Genomic DNA, 27,201 nt, shown 5'->3' on the forward strand with positions numbered 1-27,201 from the left:
AACCCAATGGTAGCTGGTTTGAGCCCAAGGTCACTGGCTTGAGCAAAGGGCATAGGCTCGGCTGGAGCCCTCCTAGTCCAGGCACATGAGAGAAAGCAGTCTGCTGCAACGAAGAATTGATGCTTCTCATCTCTCTCTCTCGCTTAAAAAAAATTATCATAAAAAACACATAACATAAAATTTACCACTTTAACTGTTTTAAGTGGACAGTTCAGTAGTATTAGTAATATTCACAGTATTTACAACAGAGCTCAGGAACTTTTTATCTTGCAAAACTGAAACTCTACATCCTGGCCAGATAGCTTGGTTGGTTAGAGTATTGTTTTGATATACAAAGGTTGTGGATTGGATCTCTGGTCAGGACACAGATCAATGTTTCTCTCTCTTCCTCAAGTCAATAAAAAATGAAACTCTATACCCATGGAATAACAACCATCCTACTTTCTTTTTTTATGAATTGACTACACACTTTTTGAAAAAAAAATTGGGTCAATCTACATCTACTGTTATATAATTTACTTTTTAAAAAATTGACCATGTATTAAGACTTTCTTCCATATTCCCATATTTTTTAGATTTTATTTATTGATTTTAGAGAGAGGAGAGAGAGAGAAAGGGAAGAAGAGCAGGAAGCATCAACTCAAAGAAGTTGCTTCTCATATGTGCCTTGACTGGGCAAGCCCCGGATTTTGAACTGGCAACCTCAACATTCCAGGTCAACACTTTATCCACTGTGCCACCACAGGTCAGGCAATGTCTCCATTATTTTATTTTTTTTAATTAAAAAAATGTTTTTTGTATTTTCTGAAGTGAGAAGCAGGGAGGCAGAGAGGCTCCTGCATGTGCCCAACCAGGATCCACCCGGCAAGCCCACAGGGAGTGTTGCTCCATTATATCTAGAGCCATTCTAGCACCTGAGGCAGAGGCTGTGGAGCTGTCCTCAGCGCCCTCGCCAACTTTGCACCATTGGAGCCTTGAATGCAGGAGGGGAAGGGAGAGACAGAGAGAAAGGAGAGAGGGAAGGGTGGAGAAGCAGATAGGCACTTCTCCTGTGTGCCCAGCCCGGGAATTGAACCTAGGACATCCACACGCCAGGCCAACACTCTATCACTGAGCCAACTGGCCAGGGCCTGTCCCCATTATTTAAAAAAATAAAATCTATTTTCTTTTATTTCTCAACCCATTAATTTTTATGATTATAAAAATACTGCATTCTCATTATAAAATGCTTAGAAAGTACTAAGAATGATTAAGAACCAAAAAAACCCCCCCACAAGACACAAAAAACTCCACTATTATTGCTATTTTGACATATTTCCTTTTGATCTTTCTTTAATCTACTTTCCTCCTTTCATTCCCATTTAGATCGTAGAACACATAAAATTTTGTATCTTATACTTTAAAAAAAATTTTTATTGAACTTATTGGGGTAACATTGGTTAATAAAATTATGTAGGTTTCAGGTACACAGTTCTATAGTACATCATCTGTATGTTGTATTGTGTGTTCACGACTCAAAGTCAAGTCTCCTTCTGTCAACATTTACCTCCTCGCCTTGACTCTCTTCTACCTCCGCATACCTCCCTTTTGCTCTGGTAATCACCATACTGTGTTGTCTGGGTTTATGAGTTGTTGGGTTTTTTTTGCTTAATCCCTTTACTTTTTTCTTCACTCAGCCCCCAACTACCCACTCTGACAGCTCTCCGTTTATTTTCTGTATTTATGAGTCTTTTTCTATTTTGTTTGTTAGTTTACATTGTTTTAGATTCCACACATAAGTGAAATCACATGGTACTTGTCTTTCTCTGACTGGCTTATTTCACTTAGCATTATTCTCTCCAGGTCCATCCATACTGTCACAAAAAGTAAATTTCCTTCTTTTTAATGGCTGAGTAGTGTTCTATTATGTAAATGTACCACAGTTTTTTGTTTTTTTATCTGCTCATCCAGTGATAGAGAACTGAGCTGCTTCCAAATCTTGGCTATTGTAAGTAACACTGCAATAATATAAGGATGCATATCTTCTTTTGAATCGGTGTTTTGGGTTTCTTTGGATATATTCCCAGAAGTGGAATCACGGGGTCATAAGGCAGTTCCATTTTTAATATTTTGAGGTAGCTCCATACTGCTTTCCACAGTGGCTGCACCAGTCTGCATTCCCACCGACAGCACGTGAGGTTCCTTTTTCTCCACACCCTCTCCAACACTTGTCTTCTGGTTTATTGATGATACCCATTCTGACAAGTGTGAAATGATATCTCATTTATTTTGCATTTCTCTGATGATTAGTGCTGTTGAGTATCTTTTCATATATCTATGGGCCTTATGTATGTCCCCTTTGGAGAAGTGTCTATTCAGGTCCTTTGCACATTTTTAAAGTGGACTGTTTATTTTTTTGGTGTTGAACTATATAAGTTCTTTTTTTCTTTTTTCTTTTGTATTTTTCTGAAGCTGGAAACGGGGAGAGACAGTCAGACAGACTCCCGCATGCGCCCGACCGGGATCCACCTGGCACGCCCACCAGGGGCGATGCTCTGTCCACCAGGGGGCGATGCTCTGCCCCTCTGGGGCATCGCTCTGTTGCGACCAGAGCCACTCTAGCGCCTGGGGCAGAGGCCAAGGAGCCATCCCCAGTGCCTGGGCCATCTTTGCTCCAATGGAGCCTTGGCTGCGGGAGGGGAAGAGAGAGACAGAGAGAAAGGAGAGGGGGAGGGGTGGAGAAGCAGATGGGCGCTTCTCCTATGTGCCCTGGCTGGGAATCGAACCCGGGACTTCTGCACGCCAGGCCGATGCTCTACCACTGAGCCAACTGGCTAGGGCCCCTGTATAAGTTCTTTATAAATTTTGGATATTAATTCCTTATCAGATATATCATTGACAAATATGTTCTCTCATTCAATAGGCTGACTTTTCATTTTGTCAATGGTTTCCTTTGCTGTGCAAAAATTTTTTAGTTTGCCTGACCGGGTGATGGTGCAATGGATAGAGCATAGACTTGGGATGCTGAGGAACCAGGTTTGAAACCCTGAAGTCGCCAGCTTGAGTGTGCGATCATAGACATGACTGGATGGTCTCTGGCTTGAGCCCAAAAATTGCTGGCTTAAAGCCCAAGGTTGCTGGCTTGAGCAAGGGGTCATTGGCTCAGCTGGGGCCCCCCAGTTAAGGCACACATTTCCCTTTCTTGAGGAGATGTATCAAAAAACAATCACTATGAGAAGTGTCTGAGATTTTACTGCCTATGTTTTCTTCTAAGATTTTTATGGTTTTTAGTCTTGCATTTAAGTCTTTAATCCATCTTGAGTTTATTCTTCTGTTTGGTATAAAGTGTTTTAATTTCTTTTTTTTTTGCCTATAATCTGTCCAATTTTCAATACCATTTATTGAATAAACTATCTTTACTACATTGTATGTTCTTGCCTCCTTTGTCAAATATTAATTGACTATAAAGGTGTGGGTTTATTTCTGGGCTTTCTATTCTGTTCCACTGATCTATATGTCTGTTTTTATTCTAGTATTATACTGTTTTGACTATGATGGCCTTGTAGTATAAGTTTGATATTAAGGAGTGTGATTGATTCCTCCAACTTTCTCAAAATTGCTTTGGCTACTCAGGATCTTTTGTGGTACTATATAAATTTTTGAAATATTTGTTCTAGTTTTATGAAATATGCCATTAGTATCTTGATAGGAATTGCACTGAATCTGTAGATTGCTTTGGGTAGTATGAACATTTTAATGATGTTAATTCTTCCTATTCATGAACATGGTATATGCTTCCTCTTATTTGTATCTTCTTCAATTTCTTTCTTTAGTGTTTTATAGATTTCCAAGTACAGGTCTTTTACATGGTTGGTTAAATTTATTCCTAGGTCGGTTTTTTTTTGTGCAGTTATAAATGGGATTGTTCTCTTAGATTCCCTGAGAGTTCATTATTGGTGTAAAAACATGCAACTGATTTCTAAATATTTATTTTGTATCCTGCTACTTTACTGAATTCATTTATCCATGCTAATAGTTTTTTGGTGGAATCTTTAGGATTCTTTATAAACAGTATCATGTTGTCTGCTGTATCCTACCCTTTGCACTTAACATTATATCATAAGCATTTTGACTTTTCATTTAATAATATTTGTATTCATAATTTTTAATAGGTATAAAATATTCCAGTTTTTCTGTTATTATAATTTTCTTTAAACATAACTTTTAGGTTGCTTCTAGAATTTTGCTATCATAAACAACTCTGGCACAGCTTTAGAGGTAAATAGTCAACATTTTCCATTACTTCCAAAGGATGGCCTCCCAGAGGTAGTATACTAGGTCTCAAAGGGTAAGATTATTTATAAGGCTCCTGATTTATATAACCAAACTGTATTCTAAAAAGGATAAATTTATTTTCTAAAATTTTAGTATATGTGCTGATGAGGCAGGCACTATTTTCTAAAATTAAGTGAATATAAATACCCATTTCATTGCATTCTGGCTAGCACTGAGAATGAAAACAAATTTAAATATTTTTCAATTTGATTTTTGAATGTGGTATTTTATCATTTCCAACTATTTTAAAATTTAGAGATTGTACTCTTCTTCCTCACTTGTTTTTATATTGACAAATGTATTTTGTTTATCAAATTTTTTACATAGAGTCTAACATATATGGAAAGAAAGCTAACAAATTTAGTATCTAAGATCTTTGAATGTAAATAATTTGTCTAAACTTGAAATAAGTAGCTGACTCATAGTGCTATTAATATGTTTGTAACTGGAATAGAGTCTTCATATATCAGATTGCAAACATTATATTATATTAATTTAATACCTCTTTACTAATGTCTCTAGAAAAGAAATTAAAATATGGATATTTAAAAATATGAAAGCCATCTGAAATGCACAATTTAAAAAATTGTATAAATTAGCACAATAAAAAGAGGTTACAAAAGCAAGTTTTATTGTGAAATAAAGAACAAGGACTTTTATTTAAATGGGTGAAAACATTTCCATTCATTTTAATGTCTTTAAATGACGCATTTCCTACTGTTAATAGCAGTAATCCCCATGGAGAATAACGTTTTTGTTAAAGTCATAATAGATCTCTGTTCACTCATTTAACAGCTTGAAGGTACACTTTTTAGACACTAGGATGGTAATTCATCTTTGCTGCACTGTTTCTGCTGTGACTTGTGGAAAAGCAGGATTTTTGTAAGTGTATCATTGCAATTGGGGAATCTCTGGAATTATTATATATTTTAAAGAAACTTTATATTTTTTAATTAGAGATACCATTATAAATATAGAACCATCTTTTTTTTTTTTTAACAATTAACAGTTCTTTTTACAAATGTAAATTCTAACTTTGGGCTATGGAAACAATTATATCATTACATGTCATTCTGTATTTCTCATTGAAAATTTATGTTGAAATGTTCTTATATTTAGCAAAGTTTTTAAATAAACTAGTAGTCTATTTTGCATTCCATGGCCAATAGTCAATGATAATCTAAGAACACATTTTTATCAAATTAAAATTTTATGTATTCCATTAGGAAAGTAGACTGGTTGAACTGGGTCTCTATAATATACGAGTTTACATTCATTTTTCGTTTATCACTAAAGGCTATTAATATACTTTATAGGTATTTTCTTAATTCAACAATTATTATTTGTTTTGAGAGAAACTGAGGTGATAGATGTTAAGTAGCTTTCTGGGGTCATAGAGCTAAGAGAAAGATATTAAGATTGCTGATTCAGTCCTTAACCATTACACAAAACTGTTAGTATATAATGATATATAACAGTTGTTAACCTTTTGGGGCCTCTGGAAAATACACATGTGTATATGACAGGGGCATGTTCTAAATCAATACACAGCTAAACCAAGATTTGATTAAAGAAGAACTCATTAAAAAAGAAGCATTGATTAACTACAGTATTTTTCATTGAATTATCTCAGCATACATTGCAAGTATTATGATAAACTTTACAATTTTTTTTTCTTACCAAATGCAAAAGTGAATATTTTTGTAAAAGAAGAAGATTCCATAATTACATTACTCTGACTTAACTATTCATCTGTATATAAAGTACATTGTTGTTTGTAGATTGATTTTCAGGCTTTGCTCACATCTTTGCACAATTGCATCATCATATACATACAATTTTTACTTGTATTTTTATAAATTCATTTTATGTTGAGATTTAAGTAATTCCCTAAAGACCTATATGAATCGAAAATTCTTAAACTCATAAACAAAATCCAGGCATTTTAATAATCTGTCATATATTGAGATTATTTTGCAATACAGACTATTTAGTTAAACTTTCTTGGCTTAATATGGAGAACTCATGGAATCATGTAATTAATTCTTTAGATACGGTTGTGAAAGGAGAAGAGCAATACAAAAATTCTCAAAGGTATTTCGGAGTAGTCAGGCATGAACAGGCCACCTGGGGCAGAAATGGCAGGGTGGGAAGGAATAAGAGAGTAATTGAACTGAGGTGTTTGAAATAGTCACTATTGTGAGACTCTAGGTGGGTCTTGAGGGGAAGTGCAGGCTGTTGGGCTCTCCATTATAGAAGAGATGAAAGATATGCCAATAAAATTGTATGTATCTTGAAAGTGTCATATGAGGATAATGGTGTTCTTCAAGAGGCATGTAAAACACAGGTACAGCGAATCCAGGTGCTTATGGTGTTTGAAAATTGGCAAGGTCGTACTGGTATTTCAAACCCTTGCCTCTGGACCTGCTGCAGGACTGGCTTCCCTGAGTGGGGCCTGACAAAAGCCTGGCAGGTTCACAACCCCCAGGGACTGAAGTACCAACTCAAATTCAGGGAATGAGACCATTAAGGATTCACTTACCATAAATGGAGATCTGACCTATGGAGTAAGACCAAAGTGCACTTGACAAAACTTGACTAGTTGAACCAGTCAGAAGGGATAAACTGAGCATGGTTCCATAGTATTGAGTTAAAACTCATTAAATCATTATTGTCTAAGGTCAGGATTGATTGTAGAGATAGGGGCAGAGTTGACCCCAAGGGTGGGAGAGTAGAAGGGGATGAAGAGAAAGTGAAGTGCAGCTGAAGTCAAACAGCTTGAATTGTTTGGAAGGGTGAGAGGGGATGGAGAAACTGCCAGGAGTGGATTGAATGGATGTGAATAAAATCACAACATGTTCTTAATATTCTTTACAACTCAATATGGAAAGTCAGAAAATTATTTTTTAGTTTTAGAGATACTTGGGGTAAAAATTATTTGAAGTTTTTTTATTTTTATCAAAGAGGCACAGGTATTCGAGGAAAATAATATACGTAATTGTTATACTTGCTATGTTAAAGCTTCTGTTTCCATTCTTAGTGGCTTGTCTTAATGATCAAAACAACTTTTAATTTTTTCTGAAATAATGTCTTTCCTTCTAGGTAAGTACTTGAAGTCCCTATATTTAGTGACTATTAAGCTAATATGCATGTTTTGACACATAACCTCCATTCTGCCCTCAATTCTTTTTTTCTTTAATTGAGATATAATTAACATATAACATTATATTTGTTTCAGGTGTACATAATTCAATATTTGATCACTGTAATAAGTCTAGTTAACATCCATCCTACACATAGTTACACATTTTTTTCTTGTGATTAAAAATTTTTGAGATTCAGTTTTTTTGTTTTTTTTTTCTTTTTGTTTTTTCTTTTTGTATTTTTCTGAAGCTGGAAGTGGGGAGAGACAGTCAGACAGACTCCCGCATGCGCCCGACCGGGATCCACCCGGCACGCCCACCAGGGGCGAGATTCAGTTTTTAAAAAACTTTCAAATATAAAATATGGTATTATTTATTACAATCACCGTATTGTACATGACATCCCAGGAATTCTTTTATAATTGGCAGTTTGTACCTCCTGACCAACTTTACCCATTTTTCACCCCTTACCTTCAACGTCTGGCAACCACTAATCTGTTCTCTCGTGCTATGTGTTTGGGTTTCTTTGTTTGATTTTGTTTTCTGAGATTCCATGTATAAGTGAGATCATACATAATTGTCTTTGTCTGATTTATTTCACTTAACATAATGCCTTCAAGGTCCATCCATGTTGTGCAAATGGCAAGATTTCTTTTCTTTTCTGGCTGAATAATCGTCCATTGCTTTATAGATGTCACATCTTTATCTGTTCACCCACTGATGAACACTGAGGGTGCCTTCGTGTGTTGGCTATTGTAAATAATACTAAAATGAACATGAAGGTGCATATATCCTTTTGAGTTACTGTTTTTTTTTCCCTTTGAATAATTGCCCAGAAGTAGAATTGTTGGATCATATGATGTTTCTAGTTTTAATATTTTAAGGAAGCTCCCTACTGTTTTGCATAGTGGCTGCACCAATTTACATTATCACTAACTGTTTGCAAGAGTTTCCTTTGATCCATATCCATATCAGTCTCTTGTCAGATATATGGTTTGCCAATACTTGCTTCTTTTTGGTAAGTAGGTTGCCCTTTCATTTTGTTGATAGTTTCCTTTACTGTGCAGACGTTTTCAAGTTTGATATAATCCCACATCTTTATTTCAGCTTTTGTTTCCCTTGCTTTTGGTGTCAAATCCAAAAAATCATCGTCAAGACCAATGTCAAGGAGCTTACCATCTATGTTTTCTTTTAGGAGCTTTTCGGTTTCAAGTGTTACTTTCAAGTCTTTAATCCACCTTGAGTTAACTTTTGTATATGGTGTTGGCCTTCATTCTTGTTTGGTTGACCTAAATCTTAACTGTTTAGGTCATCAGTACTCCGACAACACAGAGAATTTCTTAAGAATTTTAAGTGTGGTGACCATATAATTTCTGGTCCAAATTGGGACACTTGTGAGAGTGAAAGTGGTATTATTAATAATTAAGCTGGGACAATAGGTATTTGTCAGGGCTGTCACAAGCAAACCAAGATATATGGTCATTCTAGTGTTGGGACCTAATTCTTCTTGGTTTCTTTTTTTTTTTTTTTTTTTCTTCTTGGTTTCTTAACATTTCTGCATAGCTTGTGAGCATAGCCATTGCAAGTCTTTTGTTCAGTACTATTTTTTTCAAGAATGTTGGTATAGGCCTCGCCTGTGGTGGCTCAGTGGATAGAGTGTTGACCTGGAATGCTGAGGTTGCCAGTTCAAAACCCTGTACTTGTCTGGTCAAGGCACATATGGGAGTTGATGCTTTCTGCTCCTCTCTCTCTCTCTCTTTCTTTCTCTCTCACTCTCACCTCTCTCTCCTCTCTAAAATGAATAAATAAAATAAAGTAAAAAAAAACTTTAAAAAAAAAAGAATGTCGGTATTGCAAAATAGCCTTGGGAGAGAGAGTGCCTTCCTCTGGAGCAGAAGGAAAAGACTAAAGTTTTCTAAGTTCAGGGTTCCTCTCCTTTAATATAACCCACTGAGTGTGCAGGTGTCTCCTGGCCCTTGTTGTGTTATGTTGTGGGAACTGGAGCTTGGAAAAATGGCACAAGAAAATGATGCTCTGGCTACTGCTGTTCTGTTGGTAAGAACCTATCCTTTGTCTCTGATCCAGGATTCTTGTATCTTCTGCCAGCATCCATGAAACTGTGGCAGGCTGACTTTTTAGTCTGCAAATAGTGTAAAATCTCAAACCCTTCACATTTCTTGCCACCGAATACAATTATAAATCACTATAGAAATGTAAAGTATTCTACTACTGCTATTGTTACTATTAATTCAGTTGAAATTTCATTCTGTATGTTTAAGAATTTTTCTCCTCAAATACTTTAAGACATTAACAGCAGTAAAAGCAAAGATAGACATTATTGGATCTGGTCTCACTGATATCAAGACAGATTGTTTCAGTTAATCAGATCAAATATACAACTATTATAATTAATAATTAAATTATTAAAAGTAAATTATAACTATCTCAATGCATAATTTAATTGCTTAGTTCTATTGAAAATTGATTTCTTAAAACTATATAGTATAGTTTGAACTCAAAATGTGTGTAGATAGAAATTTTCCTTCTGGAACAATGATTCACATTTTCAAGTAGTATATAATTTCTTTTTGGTGTGATGATGAGGGTGGATTTATTATTATTTTTATAATAGCTTTATTGAAATAAAATTTACATACCGTGCAATCTATCCACTTAAAATGTACAATTCAATGGTTTTTAGTCTAAAAAGCATGTAACTTAATGTAACAAGAAGGTGGGATACAATGTGACAAATTCCAAATCTCTCTTCCTTCTCCTCTTAGTCAATGTATTATTGTTTCTAACTTTTCGAACTTTCCTTAGCCTTTCTTAAGTATTCCAGAGGTGAGGTCCCCTTACAAGCAATAGAATTTTAAGGTGGCAGATAATTGCCAAGAGATATACAGTACAAACTAATGATAGCATTTAGCACTTAGGCAGTGGTTTAAGAACATTAATGAATTAATTCACACAGCATCTACTCTGAAGCAGTAAGTAGCTTTATCTACACTTTCACAGTAAGAAAATGTAGACAGGTGCTAGTTGACTTTCCTGAGATATTAAAGCTATTGAGATCTTAATAGAAGTTAAAACTCTCCTGTATTTAATCTCCTAAAACAGGCTCCATTCATGTTAGAAGTAATTTTTTAAGCTGTCTTGCATATGTTCATATTATTTATTTATTTTACAAAGCATATTATTAAAATTCATTTATTCAAAAGTAGAAGTCCTTTCACTAATCAAATGTTTTTAATTAAATAATCTTTCATATCAATCACAGGAAGATTATTATCCTCAGTAGTGGAATTGTGTGACAAAATATTTCAGTTATAATAAAATGAGATGGGGTCAAATATTAGTTTGTATTAGTTTAAGGATCAGTTAATGTTGCTATTTTACTTTTATAATCAAGTTTTGCATACTGAAATATCAGAATTTGCCATATCAAAATGGTGTACAGCTCATTTATTCTCAATTTAATTTCTAAATAAATAATTTCTCAAGTATCTATTTGAGTGGTGATGAATTATCTTATACTATTCCTATCTCTCTGCTTGTCTGACTCTCTTTGTATTCATAGGAGAGTTGGCTTGTTGAAACAAAATGTAAAATTGTGACTTGAACAAGGTCAAAAGGTCTTTTTGGGGATTGAGCCCTTGAACCTCACCTCCTTACACTAATAAACTGAGCTTATTTGCCACAATACCTATTGTAGCATGGTACAACTTGGCAGTTGCTTTTCAAGAAGTCAATTATGTTATTGTGTCACTGGTTTTACATGTACTGAGTACCTACTACATGCATGTAATGTGCTCGATACTGGATATGAGTGGTAAAAGAGACACGCTTCTCATTCATGAAAGATCTAGATGATTATCTATAGCTAGCAGGTAATTTCTGTTGTTTTTGTTGGTTTTCTTTCTTTTTATTTTAAATTTATTAATTTTAGAGAGAGAGAGAGAGAGAAACATCAATTTGTTGTTCTACTTATTTATGTATTCATTGGTTGATTCTTTTATGTGCCCTGATCAGGGATCGAACCCACAACCTTGGGGTATTGGCACAATGCTCTAACCAACTGACCTACCTGGCCAGGGCCATTAGCAAGTAATTTTTAAATCCCCTAGTTGTGAATCAAAGATATGATTTTATTATTAACCGTATTTTTATTTAAAAAGGTATCAGTGCATATCTGTAGACTTAAGTCAAACCATTCTCTAGGAATGAGCTCCCTTGTCAGCTTATCACTGTTTCTCCTGATGGTGACCCATAACAAGTTTATGCCAAAGAAATGGTGCATTTTGACAGAATAGGAGCTGGTCTAGCTCCAGTGCATTTTGTTTTCTCTTAAAATAGCATCGCTAGCAGCTCATATCCTTGACCTGATTTGGGCACTTGATAAGGAAAGCATTTGGGTCAGTTAGATGTGAGTGGACAAATTCAATGAAAAAGAATATTGGTAAAATTCACTTGGGAAAGAGTAATGGTATAGCCAAGATGAAACAATTTTCTTATTCATGTGGTCTAAAGGAAGATTTGGGCTTGGAATAAGTTCAAGGGTTAGATTTCTTTCTTTCTTAGTAAAAACTATTCTCTTTATAAGTTATGTCGGTATAGCTATTACTATAATAGAAAGAGAATAGGAATTACAACTTTCAGTAAGAAGTGTGCTTCAAAAAGTACCTGAAAATGAGCCTGATCAGGAGGTGGCGCAGTGTATAGAGCACTGGACTGGGACGCAGAGGACCCAGGTTTGAAACCCAAGGTTGCAGGCTTGAGCTGGACTCATCCGGCTTGAGGGCAGGGTTGCTGGCTTGAGCACAGGATCATAGACATGACCCCATGGTCGCTGGCTTGAGCAAGGGGTCACTGGCTCAGCTGGAGGCTCCCCAGTCAAGGCACTTATGAGAAAGCAATTAATGAACAACTAAGGTGCCGCAAAGAAGAATTGATGCTTCTCATCTCTCTCCCTTCCTGTCTGTCTGTCCTTCTCTCTGACTCTCTCTGTCTCTGTCAAAACAAACAAACAAAAAACCCAAAAAACCTGAAAATGAGAAGCAAATATTTAGAATTTTATATTTAAGGTAATATAAAACAATTTGCTTTCAACAGGCTGCTAAATGTTTCCATAGTGGGAGAAATCCTTTTCAAAAAGGAGAAGAAGAGGGAAAAATAAAGTATCTATTTTCTTTTTATCAGAAATCTCATTCCATAAAGTCACATTTTGAATGTCAGTGGGCTTAATTAATTATATTTTTATGAATTGAATTAATTGGGATGACATGGTTTTATCATCTTAATCTGATTAAAAGAAAGTAGAAAAAAAATAAAAGAAAGTAGATACTTTATTATTCCTCTCTTTTCCTTTTTGAAAAAAAAATTCCCCAGTATGGAAACTTGTAAACCTTGGCATTTGATGATGATCTAGAAAAGTACTTAAACTTGCTGAACATGTAGGAAAAAATGATTCTTTCAAACAGAACAGGTTATTTAGGATAGATGAGATTTAGAAGTGAAAGCAAAAGGTAGCTTTAGATTCTAAAATACTCTAAAGATGACATTAGCACGTATGGCTCACCTATGGAGGAGTTAGAAGAGAGGTCCTCACAATGGCTGACAACGTATCTAAGTAACATAAAAGAGAGGAGTGACTTTTTGTATTCCCTGGTTAAAAGTGTTAAGGTTATTTTCAAGGACAGGCCAAATAAATCTAATTAGAGTTCTTTCCTAGTTGTTTAACAAGCTGCTTAAAATATAACATATCTCAGTTTAGTTCATTTTTATTTAAGAAAATAATCAATCCCAGAGTCTATATACAATAATGAAGTAATGTAAGTACACAATACTGTTCAAAGTTTCTTTTCTTTTCCAAGTAGTATGTACTTATGATACAATATTTGGAAAATGCAAAGTAACATAAAGAGGAAAAAAAAAATACTCATTATCCTCTTACTCCCAAATATCCGTTGTTAGTATTTTGGTGTACTTACTGCTAATCAGTATTTTTGTGAGTAGATGTTTCTTTTTTACATACTTGTCAAATTAGTTGTGCAGTTTTGATACTCAATTTTTAAATACTACATCTTAAATATTTCTCATGCTATATGTTATATCATCTTTTAAAGTAATTAAATTTTTTTAAAATTGATTTTAGAGAGAGAGAGAGAGAGAGAGAGAGAAAGAAAGGTGGAGAGGCAGGGAGGAGCAGGAAGGATCAATTCCTAGTAGTTGCTTCTCGAATGTGCCTTGACCAGGCAAGCCCAGGGTTTCCAACCAGTGACCTCAGCGTTCTAGGTTGACACTTTATTTGCTGTGCCACCACAGGTCAGGCTTAAATTAATTTTTATGGTCGAAAATGATGTTTAATGTTTTATTGTGTCAATATGTAGTAATTTACTTAGCCCTCTTTGTTGTATGCTTATTTCACATTTTTATTATAAATAATATTTGAATAATGTTTTAAAAATTATTCCATGTTTACAGTTTCTTCTTAAAATTGATAACTAGAAGTATAATTAGTGAATAAGAAAAAATGAAAATATTTAAGGCTTTTGATAAATATTGTCAAATTGCTTTCCAAAGAATAGTACTTAATTTAAAAAAATTCTTTCACATTTATTATCTAATTTGATGGCATGGTAAACTCTAGTTAGGCAGGACAGATATTCTTATGCTCATTTGCTGGATGAGGAAATTGAGGTACATATAATGTGAATGTCAGTTAAAACAGAGGGCTCACTCACCTGATCATTAACAGATTTTCACTAAGCACTGGGGGAAATATAAAATGAATAAACTCAAGTAGAGTTGAAGAGATAGAGACACTAAGAACCATGAAAAAGTGACCCGGGAGAAACTGTAAGAGATCCGAAGGGCAGTGGAGACGTGCTCGGCACGTGCTCAGATCTGCTCCAGCCAGGGCTCTGTGAAAGCACTGGGCGCTGGCCGGCTGTGGAGACAGCCCAGGAGATGGAGGGGTCAGGCAGGGGGTTCCAGGGAGAGCTGGCAAATGGATGGGGTGCCTGCAAGAGCTGATATGGATTTTTTTAAAGAGCTGATATTTTAACAATAATTTTTTAGCTAAATAAACAATTACCTTTGTATTTTAAAAATATACTTTTCTTCTTAGGCTCTATTAGAAGAATTTTGCTAAAAATATTGTCTCATCCTAGCTTGTTTGTTAATTAACCCCTAAGCATGATGCTAAAATACCGAGTCATTTTGGGTACCGATTACCAAGCCCCTGTGTTTTGAAGTACTCGCAGACTTCTCTTGAGGCAAGTGAAGGGTGGTCTCTAGCACGGCGTGTCCTCACAGCAGCTCGCGGCCTAACGAGTGCTGTCCGGCGGCACTGCATTTCAGCTGCTCGTTTTGCTGAAGGCAGATAATTTATGCTCCATCCCACAGCACAGATGAGGTTCATAAGACCAGAGAGGAATGTTAATGGAAAATCCTACAAATTCTTAAAGTGACAGAGTTTTGTATATTTAACTGATTTAATCAGGTTGCTGTATTATTGGATCATATGAAAAGTTGAATGATATGCAGATAATGATAATGATAAATGAAAGAACCTTGTGAAAATGAATAAATATAGAATATTTTATTTAAAACAGAGGGCAGAGTCTGGCACATAGTAGGCATTCAGAAACATTTATTGACTGAATAAATGCATGGAGATGTTTATATTTTCTGATGTGCTTAATATACTTTTTAAAGTTGTGCTACTACTGAATTCTACTGAACTGGCATAATTTTTAACTATGCAGAATGAATTATTATAAGGCTGATAAGCCTTTAAGCAAATGTGTTGTTTTATTTTTGCTAGAATTTTTGAGGCATTTGCCTCATTGCTTTTATGACTATGACTAAATTATAAAACACAACACATAAATTGGGCAGAGTGTTAATCAAAGCTCCCAGAGATGATTCAGATTTTTCAATTACCTCAAATAAATTTTCTACTTAGTTTAGCTGAAGCATAATAATAAGAGTCAGATTGTGTGGTGGACCAATCTAAAAGTATTCTGATACCCTGAGTACATTACTTCTTTCTAGGAAAGACTGATACATTTTCTCAAGAGAGTTATTTCTGATGAGAGCAAGAGCTGATTCCCAATAGAGAGTATATTTTGCTTCTCTACTCTGAGAGGTGGACTTTAAATACAATTAACAAACAACCCTCTGATTCTTTCTGTGCAGTGAAGGAAACAGTAATAACTATCAGTGATTAAGCACTTTTTATGTGCCAGGGCTGTACTAACACATGCATTGTCTCATGTTATCTCCACTCCAACATCATGAGGTAGATACTAGTATTATCATCCCAATTTCCAAATGTCAAACAGAGACATAAAGCTTATGTAATTTGTCCAAGGTCACAAACTAGTGAGAGGAGGAGCTAGAATCCAAACCCACCTCTGATTCTAGGCAGTTACTGCTATTTGCTGCCTTTCTATACTGATATTCCACGTATCTAAAACAGCTCACAACACAAACATTTAAAACTTTTATCAGTTGCCAGTGGGTATGCAAGGTCTGTTCTCATGTTGGATGCTACAGGAAAGTTTTTACTTCCTTGCACTCTAACTTCCTATTCTCTTAGGAACTAAGGTAAGCTAATAAACTTGCCTTTTGAAACAATATCATAATACTAGATAACATTTTATGGCTACTTACTATATGCCAGGCACTTTCTAATTGCTTTATAAACATTATTCTATTTAATCATTGTAGCATCCTGAAGAAGGTACTGTTATTAGCCCCCATTTTATACATCAGGAAACTGAAGCTTAGCAATGTTAAGCAACTTACAAGGAAAGAAACTCACAATTGCATAGGTTCAGTGTGTAAACAGAATGAGTTTGGATGTGAACCCAGGCACTGTGACTGACAATCAGCTTACCTAACTGCCTCGCTCTACTGATTTCCTAAATCATCAGCAGTGAGCCTGTCTCTGAGCAGGTTCAGACACCACCTCCCCTCCCTGGGAAGCGTGCCTCCTGCTGACAATCCCAGTTCAAGTGAGAAGCCTGCAAGAGTCACACTCCCATAGAACATTGCTCTGAGCTCTATCAGGCCTCCACATGTTGAAATGTTCTATATAGATACTTTGTTTTCTCATGGCTAGAACATTGACAGCCTTCACAATTCCCCTGAGGGAGGACCAACTTTTTTCTGACATGTGAGCCTCCCTCTGATTGCAGATGGAGGGTGTGGATTGCATCTGTCTGGGGGCAGTTTCTCTCTTTCACTTACCAGCTGAAATGCCCCAAGCACTGGCCTGCTTCTTTCATTCACCTACCCCATGATTTCCCACAGGTTTTTTTAAAGGTAGAACAGATCTTTCTGTTTTATGTAGCGCCAGCTGTCTGGCTTGCCCCCCCCCCCCCCCCTTACCTCCTACCACCAGTTGGAGCAAATGGAAAGGAATACATTTGCTAGAATGAGACTGACCCATGCTGCCTACCCCTGTTGGCTCAGTGGGTACCCTCTGCAGGGGTGACAGTGTGAGTTTTTGTACTCTTGCTATTCTCCCTGGGAGGTCTTTTAAGGGTTCAGGAACTAGGGATGTTATTCTATCAGGTCTTCTTCTTCTTTTTTTTTTTTATCCATGTAGGTTTGATCTTACATTCTACTGCTAAGTCAGATAGCAGTACTCAATATCTGCTATAGAACTTTACAGTTTACAAGCTTCTATTATTTTCATCTCTTGTTTAACTCTTATAACCACCTGGTGATGACATTCATACACTTCGGGATGAGAAAAGTGGCTTAGAGAGGTTAAGTCAGTTCAGATAAGGAAACTCAAGATCTTTTGCCAGGGATTCTCCAGTCCTTTCTGCTACATGATGTTACAGTAGCTTTTATACAGCATGATCATCAAATTGAGTGAAACTCTGAGAGATGATAGACCATGGAAACTCGGTAACAAAGAGCATTTTGGAATGTGGAAGTCAGACAGTGCCCAGACTCTAGCAGGTGTTCAATACATGGTTGAACTAAGCTAGTCAGACATTGTCACTAACTTGTAATACACAGTTTAGCTGCAGGCACCTCTTCTAACCTCCTTTGCCTATGTATTTTTTTATTTGCCCTGATGGTCTCAGAGGATTGCTGTGAGGATCAAATGAGATAACATATAGTTTTACAGAGTGGCATAGAAATGTAAGGTATTGCCTGACCAGGCGGTGGCGGAGTAGATAGAGCGTCGGACTGGGATGCGGAAGACCCAGGTTCGAGACCCCGAGGTCACCAGCTTGAGCGTGGGCTCATCTGGTTTGAGCAAAAGCCCACCAGCTTGAACCCAAGGTCGCTGACTCCAGCAAGGGGTTACTCGGTCTGCTGAAGGCCCGCGGTCAAGGCACATATGAGAAAGCAATCAATGAACAACTAAGGTGTTGCAACATGCAATGAAAAACTAATGATTGATGCTTCTCATCTCTCTCCATTCCTGTCTGTCTGTCCCTGTCTATCCCTCTCTCTGACTCACTCTCTGTCTCTGTAAAAAATAAATAAATAAAATTAAAAAAAAAATTGGCTGTGACTTAAAAAAAAAAAGAAAAGAAATGTAAGGTATTAACTTTATGTCATTGTTCTTAATCCAAATTTCCCCCCACATTCTATTTCCTTTATGAATCTCTTTATTTGGGATGATCTTATCTCAGAAACTCTTGTAGGAGTGTTTTAGTGACTTATTATATACTTTTATTAAAAAGAAAGGAGGGAGGAGGGGAAAAATAACAAGGGTTAATGGGAAGGATAAGTGTTAGGCTAGGGAGGCAGCACTTGTAAAGAAAGGTAAACAGCAAACAGTTGAAGAGCAGGTGAAAAAGCCAATTCTCAGTGCAGTCAGGCCCAGTTCTATGTGCTTTTTATATATTAATTCATCCTTATAGTGACCTTATGAATTAGAGACTATTCTTGTCCCCACTGCAGATGAGAAAACAAGGCGCCGTGCAGTTAGTGTGCGCCGGCCATGCAGCCGCCAGTGGTGGAGCTGGCCCTGGGGCCCAGGCCTTTGCCATTCGCCTTCGGCCCTTAGAATCGAAGTGTGAAGGAGACCACACATGGGGCGTCTTCTTAATAATTGCAGACGGTGCTCAAGGAGAGAGTATTCAGTCCTACTATAATGTAATTCCTCTTCAGAGTACTTTCTGTTCACTTTTCCAACATGGGTGCAAATCAATAAAAAGCCATAAGGCTAGTAAATAATAGTTTAGAGATCTTTTAGCCTGTTCTTCAATCAGAACCAATCCTAGCTTCTTTGGCTGATGCTTTTCTAAATTTTATTTTTAAATTTTCTGATAATCTATTCTCTTCATCAGACTACAGATGCTTCTCGACTTATGATGGGGTTATGTCCCAATGAACCCATTGTAAGTTGAAAATATTGTTAAGTCAAAAATGCATTTAATACACCTAATTTACTGAACATTATAGTTTAGCCAGGCCTACCTGAAACATGCTCAAAACACAATATACAGAAAACACAGTACATTGTACAGCAGCATTCTAAAACATGCAGAGCAGGATTTCTAAAACATGCAATACACAACTATTTCGTCAGGGGCATTGACCTCTTTTCCCTTAGATTGTCCAAAAACAAAAACAAAAAAACTGACAACAGCCAACATAACAAAGCCGTCTAGTGTGAATGAATTAAAGTTACACCTACTTTTTTTTGTTTTTGTCAGATTGGCAAAAATATATTTTTTGGTGTGCTGCAGAATTTTAGTAATTAGTTTACGTGACTTAGAAATGAAAATGGGTGAAAATTGCTGCTGCCACTCTGGGTTGTTTACCCTCGTGGTCACCAGGCCGACTGGGGGCTATGACTGGCTGCCCGCAGCCCAGCGCCCTGAGAGAGTGCTGTGTCACACTTCACTGGCCGTGAGGAAGGTCAATGTGTCTATACTTTTCCTACCATCGCCAACTTGAAATCATTCAGTTGAACTACTAGTAGTAAGTCAGGGATTGTCTCCACAGTGCCAATAACCTGACTAAGAATGAGACTTTTTAAATTATTTTCTTTCTTTTAGCCTTTCTGCACTAAATAAAGCTACTATTTATTTCTTTTTAATTTAAACTTTTGAGTAGGCGTATCGTTTAAAAATAAGTAAAAATGGCCTGACTGGGCGGTGGCGCAGTGGATAGAGCGTCGGACTGGGATGTGGAAGACCCAGTTCGAGACTCTGAGGTTGCCAGCTTGAGCATGGGCTCATCTGGTTTGAGCAAAAGCTCACCAGCTTGGTCACAAGGTGGCTGGCTCGAGCAAGGGGTTACTCGGTCTGCTGAAGGCCCACGGTCAAGGCACATATGAGAGAGCAATCAATGAACAACTAAGGTGTTGCAATGAAAAACTGATGATTGATGCTTCTCATCGCTCTCTGTTCCTGTCTGTCTGTCCCTATCTACACTTCTTCTGACTCTCCCTCTGTCTCTGTAAAAAAAAAAAAAAAAAAAAGTAAAAATGTATAAGAAGGTATATCATAAAAATTGTCCTTCTCACTCACCTGCTTTCATCATACCTCATTTCCACACAGCCCCAATCCCAGTAGCCAACATTTTTTTTTAAGTGAGAGGTGGGGAGGCAGAGACAGACTCCTGCATGTGCCCAGCCTAGTCCGGTATCCACTGGGCAAGCCCCCTACCAGGCAATGTGCCTGTCTGGGTCGCTGTTCCATTGCTTGGCAACTGAGCTATTTTAGTGCCTGAGGCGAGGAGGTGGAGCCATCCTCAGTCCCCCAGCCAATTTTCCCTCCCCTCCCCCCTCCCTACCCTTCCCTCTGTCTCTCCCTTCCTCCCTCTTTCTTTTCTTTATCTTTTTTTCTTCTTTTGCATATTAATTCTTTTTATGGAGCACCATAATTTATTTAAGAAGTCCAATATTGAGGGACATTCAAGTTTTTTCAGTCTCTTCAAAGCTGCTTTAGTGAGGGATGTGAGGAAGGGCAAAGGTAAAACTAGGACAGAAGCAAAGTCTAGAGACTCTCCAGATAAGAAGCTGTGACCTGGGAGTCAGAGGGAAAACAATTCTGGCTGCACTGTGACAGAGCGCATCTGGAATGCCGGAGGCCTGCATCTTGACTACACCTGTCCTAGTTGGAGAAAGAAAGAAAACAGCCTATTCTTGTGAAGCTTCTATACACCTGAGCTTGGTTTGCTGCAAAGTTTCAAGGTGAGGACAGATTGACAGCTGGTGTATGAGCTGCCCAAAGGTAAACTCCTGTAATAAAGAAATTGATAGCATGATAGATAGAGGTGAGATAAGGACTATTATCCACAGGTAAAGTTCTTTCAACAAGCTGCTACCAACTCTCATATATAACTTGCATGAGAAAAAAAAAATAGTTCAACAGCTCTATTCTTAAACCTTTAAGTAGCTCTGACACCTTATCAAAGAGCAGGAGAGGAGATTTATCTTTGTACTTTGGACACATGTCAAATAAAAAACCTCAGTAAAGGGTAATGTATTTAAAATAGAAGTGACATATCTTAAATGTATAATATTTAGCAGTTTACTAAATGCTTGTTTTGATGACAAGATCAAGAAGCAGTTTAATCTTCTGTTTTCTAAGTTAATAACCATATGTGTGTGATTTTATGTCATAGTTTTTATATGAACCCATGGTTTTCATCTGTTACTAAATAGGAATAGCTTGTAAGCTGACATCACAGATGATCACAATACCTAAAAATGAAATATATCGAAAATACAAGTGTATAAATTTATGTTACACAAACAGTTTTATGGATTGATAGTAAAATAGAATATACTTTTTAACTTACCAAATCCTTTGCCCATCTTTTTAGTCAAGTTGATGGTTTTATGTATTGTTGAGTTATAGAAGTTCTTTATATGTGCTGGTCAGATATATGATTTGTAAATATTTTCTCCTATCCCATGTGCTACATTTTCACGCTGTTGAGAGTGTCCTTACTGCAGTTTTAAGCTTTAATTATTTAGTGCTACAAGTTAAAAATCATTCTGAAGTTTAATTATTCAAATTTTTAGACTTAGTAAGTTTTATAAATTTTGACAATAAACTTAAATTTTTTTCTTTCAGTCCCTCCAAAGATGCATAACAAAACACCAAAATTAAAACATTATTACAATTCACAAACTTAAATAAATATAAAATCAAATAAATGTTTAAAAGACATTTTATGTTTTTAGTATTTATCCTTCTGAAATTATTAAAACATAAAACTGCACTAACAGTTTTAGAGCACCTTGTGTTAATTGTAGAATTCAGGTGGTGGATATATGAGTATATTATACAATTCTTTTGCCTTTTTTATATTTTATTTTTATAATACAATGTTGTAAAAATTAGGGTCAAGAGATATAATTTAATTATGGTAAGTTAATAAATATGTATAAAGAAGCAAACAGAATTGGTTACCAGTATTATTGTACCCAAGATGGGAAAATTTTTCAAGATATTTTTATGGCCAAGGAGTGCTTTCTAGATCCAGAAAAGTTGTTTGTTTGTTTCCTTAAATAATGACTGTGACACTACCTTAGAATCTTTGGCATGTTAGAAAACAGTACCAAAATATTTTCTGAACTCATTCAGTTGTTTACCAAATATGCATTCAGTAAGTATTTCCTACATGCTAGGCACAGTGCTCAGTAGTGGAGATATAATCATAAACAAAGCACAATCCTTAACCAATAGAAATGTATAGTCTAGTGAAGGAGAAAGAGGACAGGTAACTAAAGCCTTGTGACAAAGTGTAAAGTACTATGACACTATGTTTAGCATTATAGCATATAGCACTATAGTTTTATAGCAGAGCATGGAACCACACGGAATAGCACCTAACCCTCCTTAAACAAAATACAATAAAGGCTTTCCTGTGTAGGAGACAGGCTGGGGGAAGGGTGGAATAAAAGTATAGAAATTAACCAGGTAAAGAAGGGGGTGAGAAATGTTTCAATCAGAAGGAACCCCATATATAAAGTTTTAGAGGTGTCAGGTAACACCTCTACATTTGAGAAAATGCAAGGAACTACCATCGAGGGCAAGTGAACATCTGGAATAGGATGTTAATGTCCTGGTCAAGGAAGGAATTTAAGACATTCACAAAAATAATTCATTCTTAGCTGAAAATGAAAGAAAGCTAAATATTGCCCAAATTTTCAGTTAAAAGCAGATGTGTTTTTGGTTTTATTTCTTTCCCCTTTATGAGTACTGTGAAACTAAATGTTAAAGTTTGAATTCTCCAAAGTAAGTGCTTTAATTTGCTAGTGCATTCAGTGAACTGAAATAGTCTAATCTGTACAAAATGTGAAATGCATGCATGAATGACATGAATACACTGAATCAGGTGCACAAGGTGACCTTTTGCCAGCCATCCCCAAACTTCAGAGAGCACAAGTGTGCTACATAAAATGTCATTTTCTATGTCTCACTCTTGCGACTCTGACTCAGGTAATCTGGGGTAGACACAGGAAATCTGAATTTTAACAATACCACAGGAGATTCTTGTTTTAACTGTTTGCAATGGAAATTTTAAACCATACAAAATTAGAATAGTATAAGGTTATCCACATATCCAGCACCCACCTTTAAATAATCAACACAGAACCAGTCTGTTTCATTTATATCCCACCCATCTACCCTTCATCATTGTTTTATTTTGAAGATAATCCCAGATATCTTAACATTTTATCTGTTAATGCTTCAATCTGTATCTCTAAAAGAAAATTATTTTTTAACATGACTACAATACAATAATCATACGTAGAGATCTGAAGTGATCCTAATGTAACTGGTTCACACTTTCAGAAGTGGGCGTTAGCCTGTAGAAGAGGGTAATAAGTCAGTGTCCAAGTGGACTACTTAGGAAGACACAACTTGATTTATTTCATCACGAATTTAAAATCTTTTGGTTCATTTATGTTTCTGAAATTGTCACCTTCAAACCTTCAAAAATGTTTTTCAAAAGCAGAAAATTATTGAACTGAATAGTATTTTAAAACCTTTTCTGGATAGTGGTCAGGTTTTTTTTTGTTTTGTTTTTATTAAGTGAGCGGTGAAGAGGCTGAGAGACAGACTCCCACATGTGCCCCGATGCTTTGCCCATCTGGGGCCACTGCTCCATTGCTCAGCAACCAAGCTATTTCAGCACCTGAGGTGAGTAGATGGAGCCATCCTCAGTGCCCAGGGCCAACTTGCTCAAGCCATTCAAGCCATGGTTACAGGAGAGGAAGAGAAAGAGAGAGAGAGAAGTGAGAGGGGGTCGAGTGGAGAAGCAGATGGTTGCTTCTCCTGTGTGCTGTGACTAGGAATCAAACCCGGGACATCCACATGCCAGACCAATGCTCTACCACTGAACCAACCAGCCAGGGATGAGTTATTGTTTAATAAAGAATATAAATTTGGGAAAGAGTTCTGAATATGAATGGTCATGCTGGTTGCACAGCAACGTGAATGTACTTAAATGCCACTAAAGTGTATGCTTAAAAATGGTTAAAATGAAACCTCTTCAATAAATGGTGCTGGGAATATTAGAAAGACACATGCAAAAGAATGAAATTAGATTTCAGTTTGTTCCCATGTACAAAAATTAATTCAGAATTGATCAAAGATCTAAATATAAAATCTGAAACAATTAATTACATAGAAGAAAACATAGGTACTAAACTTATGGACCTTGGCTGTAGAAAACATTTTGTGAATTTGACCCCAGAGGCAAGGGAAGTAAAGGCAAAAATAAATGAATGGGACTGTATCAAACTACAAAGCTTCTGCACTGCAAGAGAAACTGACAACAAAATAAAAAGACAACCAACCAAATGGGAGATGATATTTGCAAACAACAACTCTGACAAGGGGTTAATATCTGGAATATATAAAAAATTCATACAGCTCAACACCAAACAAACAAACAATCCAGTCAAAAAATGGGCAGAGGACCTGAACAGACACTTCTACCAAGAAGACATACAGATGGCCAACAGATATATGAAAAGATGTTCAAGTTCAATAGCATTAGGAAAATGCAAGTCAAAACTACAGTGAGATACCACCTCACACCTGTTAGAATGTCTGTTATCAACAAGACAGGTAATACATTCTGGAGAGGTTGCAGAGAAAAAGGAACCCTCATTCATTGTTTGTGGGAAAGTAAAGTGGTATAGCTACGATGGGAAACTGTATGGCAGTTCCTCAAAAAATTAAATCTAGAGTAAATTAAGAATAGAGTACCATATGACTCAGCAATCTCTCTTCTGGGTATCCACCTGAAAAACTCAAAAACATTTATTCGCGAAGATATATGCACCACTATATTCATTGCAGCATTATCTATGGTGACCAAGACATGGAGATAACCAAGGTGTCCTTCGACAGAGGATTGGATAAAGATGTGGTACATATATATATACTATAAAATATGACTCAGCCATGGAAAAGATGAAATACTGCTAGTGTGACAGCATGAATGGATCTTGAGACCATTATGCTAAGCAAAATAAGTCCAGACAGAGAAAGCAAAGAACCATATGATTTCACTTATAAGTGGGGTATAAAACCCCCCAAAATTTAATTTAAAATGGTTAAAATGGTAAATTTTATGTTAAGTATTTTTACAGTAAAAAGTACTGTTGAGTAAATATAATCGAGTAAAACAAATTTGTCTGTTAAAATAGTAATATTAGAAGGAGAAAAACTCAGATTTTGAAGCACTTTAAAAGAGAAAAATATATTGCTTTCTTTTACTGAAGATGTTGCAACAGGAATGGAAGTGTCAAGCAACTGAGTCAGACAACAGTTTGACTTCATCTGTGACCATTAGCTCTGGTAAACTGAATGTAGAAAGAGTAATAGGGAAAATTGCTGACTCCGTAATTTTTTTCCATATATTCCCATTAACTTATCTCTCTCTCTCTCTTTTAAACTTTTTTTGTCAATTTGAATGTCTTAGATATAAATAGCTTGTCCATGAATGCAACCGACATAGCATTTTCCCTACAGGCAGAATTTGTGCTTATGGTAATTTAGAAAAGAGGCAGTTTAGCTCCCTAGTATAAATTGCCATGACTGCCATGGATATGCTTCTTGAAATTAGGGACAGATAAGATTGGATTATTATGAAATCACTACTACCTTTGGCCTTATTAAATTAGGTTTATCTGAAACGATCCAAAATTAAGTTTCTCATTTAGCTAACCGTAGAATAGGTAACAAGAACTCCACAAAATCTCACAGAAGTCTCTTAGTGGGGAATAACTGCTACAATGATAATGAGTTGAAAGGACAACAGATTTGGGCATTATAAATGTATGTATTTATAATGTTTGAGCTATCATTAAAGATCAAGAAGACTAGAATGCAAGTTATGTGTATAGTCCTAATGCTGACTCCACCACAGAGTAAACACTGCCTTAGAGATCACGGTCATGTTTCCTTCAGCTCAAAAGCAAACTGATAGGATGTGATGTGGTGTCTTTCTGCCAAAGGCACAATAGCAAATACAGATATTTTATACTATTTAGGCCTTCAGAAAGAAAGAAGGGGAAATACCAGAACATTAATGGTTAATTTGGCCTTAACATTTGAATGCTGCCCTTTCCTGAGCCATTTTTTTTAACCTTTTTCCCCCCCAAAAATCAGGCTTTTATGGAGAAGGGAGTAAAGTAAGGAAATTGGATAAGAATTAAATATATATGTATGTATATGTAATATTTTTTTGCCTGTGAAAATCCATAGGTAACAAATTCATATTGTATAAAGTTTTATTTTTTTATTTCAAACAATGGTATGAAATTAGCTTCTAATATATATCTGTAAATTCAGATGTATTACCTTTGTTCTATGTGTCTCTGAATTGATCTGCCACCTGCCTTAGGCATAGGACACACTGAATTGTTTGGGTTATCATATGTCCAACAGGCTTCCATCTTAAATTATCTATTTTCTTACTTCCCGGAGGAACACTTGTGGTTTTGTTCACATCTTTTTTCCTGTGACTCAAAACAAAATTTGAACCCAAAATTCTTTTTAAGTAGTAAGGCTCTTTAAAATGAGTATGGTTGTCATGACATTGTATATCCTATATTAACTCACGGAAAACATGTGCACACATATATGTAATTTCTAAAAGACTCTCACTGCTCAAAAACAAACTCTAAAATAATGTGTTCCTCTAGATTTTAATTGGAATTACTAACTATAGTCTCTTTCTTTTATGGGCGATAGTCCCTGAATGTGCTGAACTTTCTTGAAGAGCGCAGTGGAAAACTCCTGAATGTCACAGCTCCTGTTATTGATGTTGATGGCAGGGCCTTCTAATTCTGTTCCCTGCTGAGTCTTTAGAAATCCTGGTAGATTGTTAACATGGTTAGAGAGAGTTCATGAACTCTGCTCTGTATAAATGCAAAATCCCAAGAACTTTGATATGGAATTGGCATTAAAAAGATTTTATATTTCTGAAAATATTTCAATAGTTTATATTTTAAAAAGATAAATTTATGGAAGCTTGTTGAGTTTTAATATTATAGTTTCTACTGGATAAATATATTTTCAAACATAACATGCTTAGAGAATTGTCATAAAGTTCATTTTTTGGCAATATGCTTAAAACCCTCCCCCCAGCCATTTAAAAACAAATAGCAAATGTTTTTCTATATGCTAATGGAGCAATTTAGAAATATTTTTTTATTTACATAAAGGAAATGTAAGGTAGCAATGCAGTAAAAATCAGTCATTTGGAAATGATTAGAACCTATAGT

This window comes from Saccopteryx leptura, chromosome 12, assembly GCF_036850995.1.
Source record: "Saccopteryx leptura isolate mSacLep1 chromosome 12, mSacLep1_pri_phased_curated, whole genome shotgun sequence".
Classification (NCBI taxonomy): domain Eukaryota; kingdom Metazoa; phylum Chordata; class Mammalia; order Chiroptera; family Emballonuridae; genus Saccopteryx; species Saccopteryx leptura.